Source organism: Mytilus trossulus, chromosome 8 (genome assembly GCF_036588685.1).
Source record: "Mytilus trossulus isolate FHL-02 chromosome 8, PNRI_Mtr1.1.1.hap1, whole genome shotgun sequence".
Lineage (NCBI taxonomy): Eukaryota > Metazoa > Mollusca > Bivalvia > Mytilida > Mytilidae > Mytilus > Mytilus trossulus.
The window spans coordinates 27,846,318-27,853,826 of record NC_086380.1 but is presented as its reverse complement, the minus strand read 5'-3'; positions in this window follow the sequence as shown (position 1 = coordinate 27,853,826).

The window sequence follows — 7,509 nt, the reverse complement described above, 5'->3', positions numbered from 1 at the left end:
CATTTTCACATTTTGTCAAATGTTAGTGTGAGAAAGATTTTTCCTCACAAGTTAGTTATCTGTTTTCGGCAAATGATTGGATACAATTTAATGATGACGTTGAATTTTCTCGAATTCCCGTTTGTGACCATCCACCATGCCTAATGGCGTCACATATTGGGAACACAAGTTTAGACGAATCTTTCTAAAGGAAGGGTCAAAATCATTAGAGAAACAAAATCCACTACTGTAACTCTGTATTACTATAGTATATCACTCTCAACTGTTAATTTTTAATTTAAAAAGCTTGGCAAGCCTCGTGCTACTAATATTAAAATATAGCTGTCTCTAGTGAAGAAATACCGGTGTTGCAGTGATGAGATATATATGTATGTTTATAATATTGAATTAAATTATTAACGTGCATTTCTGGAGCTGGATTAACAATACCACAAATCCATTATAATTTTATCATCGTTATTACAAAACAATAACGCATGTAAAATTTGAATTGTCCGTGATTAAGATATATCGATTTAAATAAAAATCATAATAAAGTATCTAAACATTTTTACGTATCAAGAATCTAATTTGTAACATATACTTAAGCATTTCAAAATTCAGTGGATAAGTTTATGTTCAGAAGACAAAGTTTTCCCTAATATATTACATATATATAAAGCAAATGTAGATTATAAGCAACACGTTTCTTCGATTTTAATATACGAAAAAATGTTAATATAGCAATCATGATCCTCTTTATCTATTTTGAATTGCAGAAAATCGTGGACAGTGCATGAAACACTGCAGGTAAGATTATTCGTGAAGTTTGTATTTTTTTAATATAAATAAAAGAACATGTGGTATGATCAACAATGAGTCAACTCAACATCCAAGTCACAATTAATAAAAGTAAACCATTATAGGTCAACGTGAAGAAGATTTCATTGCAGAGTAACTGTTGAAACAGAGAAAATGATGTACAAAACACTTCTTAAAAATGCTTCTGTATAATTTGAATGCACTAGACATAATAAAATTAACTAATGTATCATAATTTTTATATCATCCTGACATTATTTTATTTTAAATTTCAGAAGTTGATAAAAGAGACAGAGTGAGAATCCAAGATATAATCAAGTGAAATAAAATAATTTTTCATAGCATGTATTTCGTAAATCATATTGGCATACATAAACAGCTCCGAACTTACAAAAATGATCAAGCCTGGACCTGTTAGTTGGTATCACTTTATTGTTTTCCGGCTGCGGGAATTTCTCGCTACATTGAAGACCTGTTGGTGACCTTCTGCTGTTGTTTTTTTTATTTGGTCAGGTTGTTGTCTCTTTGACACATTCCCCTTTTCCATTCTAAATCTTATTGTTTTAAGTAGAATAATTGTCAGAAGATGTATAATGTTTTCTTTGAACTAACACGTGATCTTTGGTTAGGCCTCGGTGTCTGGATGGTCTATGCAGCCCGAATTGATGTATCTTTAGTCTATCAGCTCTGAGATTGTGAGTTCGAATGCCGAATATAGCAGGTTTAATCGACTTTAATTTTTATTTTCAAGTGATGCTAGTTTCCTACCTTTCTCCCCACACTCTTACTGCCTTGCCAATAAAAACTACCCACTTTGAGATATCACAGTGACTATAGTGCGGGCAGAAGAGTTTAAAACTATCAAATAAATCAACTGTTCATAGAAATCAATATCATGCGTTTGTAAAGGCCATATAAAGCAATGGTTTCTTTTCTAATAAGCATTAAAATGAAAACTGTATCTTGTATGCTTCGTCCCCGAAAACTGGAACACATATGTGATACAGAAATAAAATGATTTGTATTCCTCACATGAAAGTGTTGATACAAAAAAAATAATTTTAAGATAATGTTATGCTCCTATATATACGTCCTACATTCTTTGTTTTGGTGTTTGTTATTTTGATTTATCACAAATAAACCGATATATTAGTAGCATTGTTTTCCTAGCCAAAGGTTATAACAAACAGACCGTCCTAATCTAAATCTGAAATCCCGAATTCCGGATACATGAAACTCGTATTTGCCAAACATTCCATTAAATAATCGTCCATTTGTGGATTGTAAATATTGGCAAAGAGCCTGGAATGAGTGGTCGACATTTGAATAACACGTAGACTTCGTCCAACTACTAACAGTTTATTAGTCTCTGATGCATGATTTTTTACTATTAATTGGTTTTGGCTTTTAACTAGCTGTCAGTAACTGCGAGTACTCTCAAATCGTATTTTCTTGTTAATTCGACCTGTTGATACTGTTTATAATGTTTTTTTGTCATTTTTTATTTATATGGATCTTGTCTGTATACCAGCTTGGATTATTTGTAATATCTTCAATTTTTCACTTATTCTTACAACATTTGTATAAACTTCAAGATTATAAAAAAACGGTTTTTTTCTAAAGTGAACATTGATTGGTTAAATATTTCTCAGTGTGTTTGAATTTGTTTGTTAGCCTTTTGGTCATGAATGTTTGTCTCTAATATTTAATTAACTGTGCATTTGTATTCAGATATCGCAGATCAAATTTATTCGTTCATTGTGTAATCATACGTTTTTTGATTGAGTTAAGTCTGCCAATTGATATTTGATCGTATGTTTTTCTATGTTGTGATGTTATGCTATTGTTTCAGAAAAAGGGAGAAGGTTTGGGCTCATTAAAACGTTTAATCCCGCTGCAAATGTTTGCACCTGTCCTAAGTCAGGAATCTGATGTACAGTAGTTGTCGTTTGTTTATGTAATATATACGTGTTTCTCGTTTCTCGTTTTGTTTATATAGATTAGACCGTTGGTTTTCCCGTTTGAATGGTTTTACACTAGTAATTTTGGGGCCCTTTATAGCTTGTTGTTCGGTGTGAGCCAAGGCTCCGTGTTGAAGGCCGTACGTTAACCTATAATGGTTTAATTTTTAAATTGTTATTTGGATGGAGAGTTGTCTCATTGGCACTCACACCACATCGTCCTATATCTATTCTCTGATTTCTAGAAATGTCACATCTACAGAAGAGAACTGTTGCAGCCGTATGACATTTGTTAGTCGTGTTTGATTTTTAATAAGGGTTCATATATATCCCTATCATTGCAATGTTATTGATATGTCTCATATATATCCCTATCATAGCAATGTTATGGATATGTCTCATATGTAGATTGGAGTTTAGTATTACGTCCATTATCAATGAACTTGTTCACCTTTTTGTTTAAGGGCCAATTAATACACTCCTCCGGGTGCGGGATATTTCTCGCTATATGGAAGACTAAGTGGTGGAATTTGGCTGTGTTCTGCTCCTTGATCAGGTTGTTGTCTCTTTGGCCCATTCACTAATTCAATGCAAATGATAACATATATCTCAGCACTATTGTTGCCTGGTTATCAATCGATTTCTCTCCTGCAAAGCACGACCATCAAAAGAGCAATCCAGGTGTAAGACATGTGTGGCAATCTCAATCTCTCTTTTGGGAGATACTGTTGCCCAACGATAATTATTTATAACACAACGTAGTCATATAATACCTCATCCCTGTTATGATTTACTATCAGCAGGCAATCTTTGCAAAAATAAACCCTTGGAAACATTAGGATAAACAGCTTACTTTTACATGAAGACAATGAATTGTAAACTCTTATGTTTAAACATGTCAGCTATATACACAATATGGATACAAAAAACCCTGATGAAAACTAAAGCAGAATTTTGCAGGTTCCACATCGGCGTTTCTTTTTAATGCCAGTCATTAAATATAAAAGTTATCACTCAAATGATATATTACTTTATAAGAAAAACTCAGTAATATATATGAGACATATCAATAACAATGCTATGATAGCAGGGTTTCCCCTGGGTCAATTATTTTTTTCGCCACCTCTTTCGCCAAAACAATATATTTTTCGCCACTTTATTTTTTTTTCGCCAAATAACAGAACTATATTTTTCGTTTAAAATTTACATTTCCCCCCTCCCCCTTTCCCTTAAATAAAATGATTTTGCCCATTGTGTTTATGATTATGCTCTAAAACTTATTTTAGAGTTTACATGTTAATGAATAAACACTAAAAATTTACTTTAAAACAACATTATTGTTTAATTTAAAAGGGAAAACTATTCATTGTATTTTAAACAACTTTTCTAATTGATTGGGCCACTATACTTTTAATAATAAAGAAGATATACGTCCTGGAATATAAGTAAATTAATGGACATGTTTTGATTATATAATACCAGTATAGTTCGTAGGGAAAGTTTCTTTAAAAGAAAAATACTGATGTTCCCTTTCGTACTAAAGATTTTTTTTACAACAAAACAAAATCTTTTATCACATGAAATTGATCCCTCGTTTCATGTGTAGTCATTACATTGAAGGGCTACCCTCTTTCGAGCCAACCTTTTGGATAGATTTCTTCATAACGACAGTTTTCTTTTCTTGACCATCGTGAATGAAAAAGATGAGACGTAAAACTATGCTTGAAACACGTGTGTCACTCAAACGACTTTAAAAACGTCTTCCTAATCAATTACCGATATTTAAGTCAAAGGATTATTAAAGTTTTAAATCCGAGATTTTTCTTGCTTTTGGACATTTTTCGTCACAACAACAGTTTCTTTTCTAAACTATCTTTAAAAGCGGAGGAGACGTCAAAAGTTTGCTTCAAACACGTGTGTCGCAAAGTGGTAAACAAATTCTGTATGTGACATTTAGCAGAAGCCATTTAACCATATCATTTAGTCAAACAATTCAATCAACACCTTTATTAGTATAGTCCGAGACATATGTCTCTGGTATAGTCCTTTGTTGTCGATAGCTATAAAATGCAATCAGCTGATAATGGATTTTCTGTCCAGACCTTAATGAGGTCAAGGTGAATTCCGAGTATTGTCTGATCGGGTAAAGTCCGAGAAACTCGAAAAAAGTAAATAAAAAAGATGGAGGAAAATAAATCGTTCTATATATTTCTTTCGCCAAATTCTTTCACAAATGACGAATTGTTATCGCCACAATTATTTTTTTCCGCAAATTGCGAAAATGGCGACCGCAAGCGGAAACACTGTATGCTAGGGATATATATGAGACATATCAATAACAATGCTATGATAGGGATATATATGCATGAGACATATCAATAACATTGCAATGATAGGGATATATATGAGACATATCAATAACATTGCTATGATAGGGGTACATATGAGACATATCAATAACAATGCTATGATAGGGATATATATGAGACATAGAGAAGTGCTATGGATCAGAAAACAGTTCATATAATATAATACTCTTCTGTTGAAATATATGATAAAGCGTTTCATTTCTGCTTTTGCCTTGTTTCAAAGCCTTAAAATAACTGCTGAATTATCAATACGAAGCACCAGGCCCCGGCGCCATAAAACTTTTTTTTTCTGAGTAAAAAAATATTCTCAGAATTAATCATTTTACTCAGCTAAGAATGAGATCTTTTTTATCCGCCATAAACAAATATTCTCAACGTTGAGAATATTCTCAGCTGAGTATTTTTTTTCTCAGTTAAGAATTTTTTTCTCAGTGATGTAAGCGGTAAAATAGATGTTTGAAAACTAAAAAAGTGTACCAAACTTCGCCAAAACGCAGGTTTTATCTCTTTATATATATATATCAACAATGTAAAACATAAATAAAATCAATGATGGATGAAATGACAAACACCGCATTTTGTAGGCACTGATAAGCTATGTAAGCATCTGTAAATGGGCAGAAAGTCACATGATATAAAGTCACAAATAATTTGTGGACAATTGATTGAAATGAAAGACAAAGACCTCAAAAATATTTAAAAAAAAAGTTATTTACCCGTAGCTTGTTATAAATATACATTACTTTTAAATGAGTTTCAGGTTTTTATTTTTTTATTTTATAAAGATTATGTCTCTGTTAAAACATTCCACATTAAGACATAATAATGGTATTCCTTAATTATATGTCTCTGATTATACCATAATTTATTCCAAATTATTTCAGTCTGGAAAACTAGACAAAGTTGAATTGTTTATTTTCTTTGGTTACAAGCATGTAATATCCATGGAATGGTCTATTCCTACTAAACACCACCTAGTTTGAAGATAATTTCTACATCCAACAGATTTATGTCGGTGCCAATATTTCTTTTCATACAGTTTCTGTCTATTAAAGATACACGTTTTAATGATGATGTTTTATTAATAATAAAGGCGAAATCTTCAATTTATTGTCTCCTTTGAATGTAATATGCGTTGACGTTTACGCGGAGGGTGCTTTCCTTCACGTCCGCACTTCTATCGAGTATGGCATGCCAAATAAACATTAAGACGGGTCAATAACATACATTATGATTTCAGACGACATATTGGAAGACACTACGTGACATTTTTTAGTAAATTGTTTATTACTTCTTTTTCTCAGATCCTTAAACAAACAAAAAAAAAAACCCGGATATTTTTATAATATGAAAGCAAGTATTTATTGTAATCAATATTGAGGATACATGTATGTAACTTTTAATATAAATTTGATACAGAATTTGAAGCGATTTAATTACTGTGCAAGTAGTTATAAAAATTGCTCAGCAAGCATCATAATGAGGTGAATATCATATTGCACAGGAAAAGAAATTGAACGTACGACGTCGTGTGAGAAGGCATGACATATATTGCCCATTTCATTTGTTAAAAACACCAAGAGCTCAAACATTCTTTTTCAAAAATAAAAACAGTTAAATAGAACAAACAAAACTATCCGTCACAATGATATATGAGGGTCTTTATAAGGGATAGGAGGGAATTGGGGTGGTTCTTTTTTTTTCGTATTTTGTAAGAAATATTTATTCTGTAAAATTCTTGTGTTCTGATCGTGCAAATGGGAATTTCCTTCTGTATCATGATTTTCACATGATAGATTTTTCGTCTGTATCTCCCCCGAATCTGTTACTGTATTGCACAAATTGGACATTTATCAATTTCATACCTGTTTAAAACCAAACAGGGGGAAAATTATTTTACATCTTTGTAATAATTTGGATACCTAAGATAACAAACAGTAGAAATGGTGACATTAGGTTTATTTGATTATACATACATTTGGTTTGTTGATATGAGGCACCAATATTGCAATATTATCAAGGTGCCATGCAGTAGAAAATTGTAAAACGGAGATTTAAGAGAGATTAATCTAAAAAGAAAGAAAAAAACCGACCACCTAAACTATATTTTATCCTTGATAGGTCCAACTGTCATATCCCAACATAATATCAATTATTGTCTATATCTCAAATATTTTAGAGAATATTAAAATATATTAAACATTTATTGGTAGGGAAGAAAAAAGTTATATGTACCTCCAAAAAATTCAAATGTAATGGTTTCCGTTCTAGAGTATCAGTCAAATAGCCCTAACCAAAAAAAAAGTGTTCGCTCAAATATCAGATGCCCTCTAAAATGTGGGTAATTTCTTAAAACAAAGGAGCAGTGAAGCTGTTTC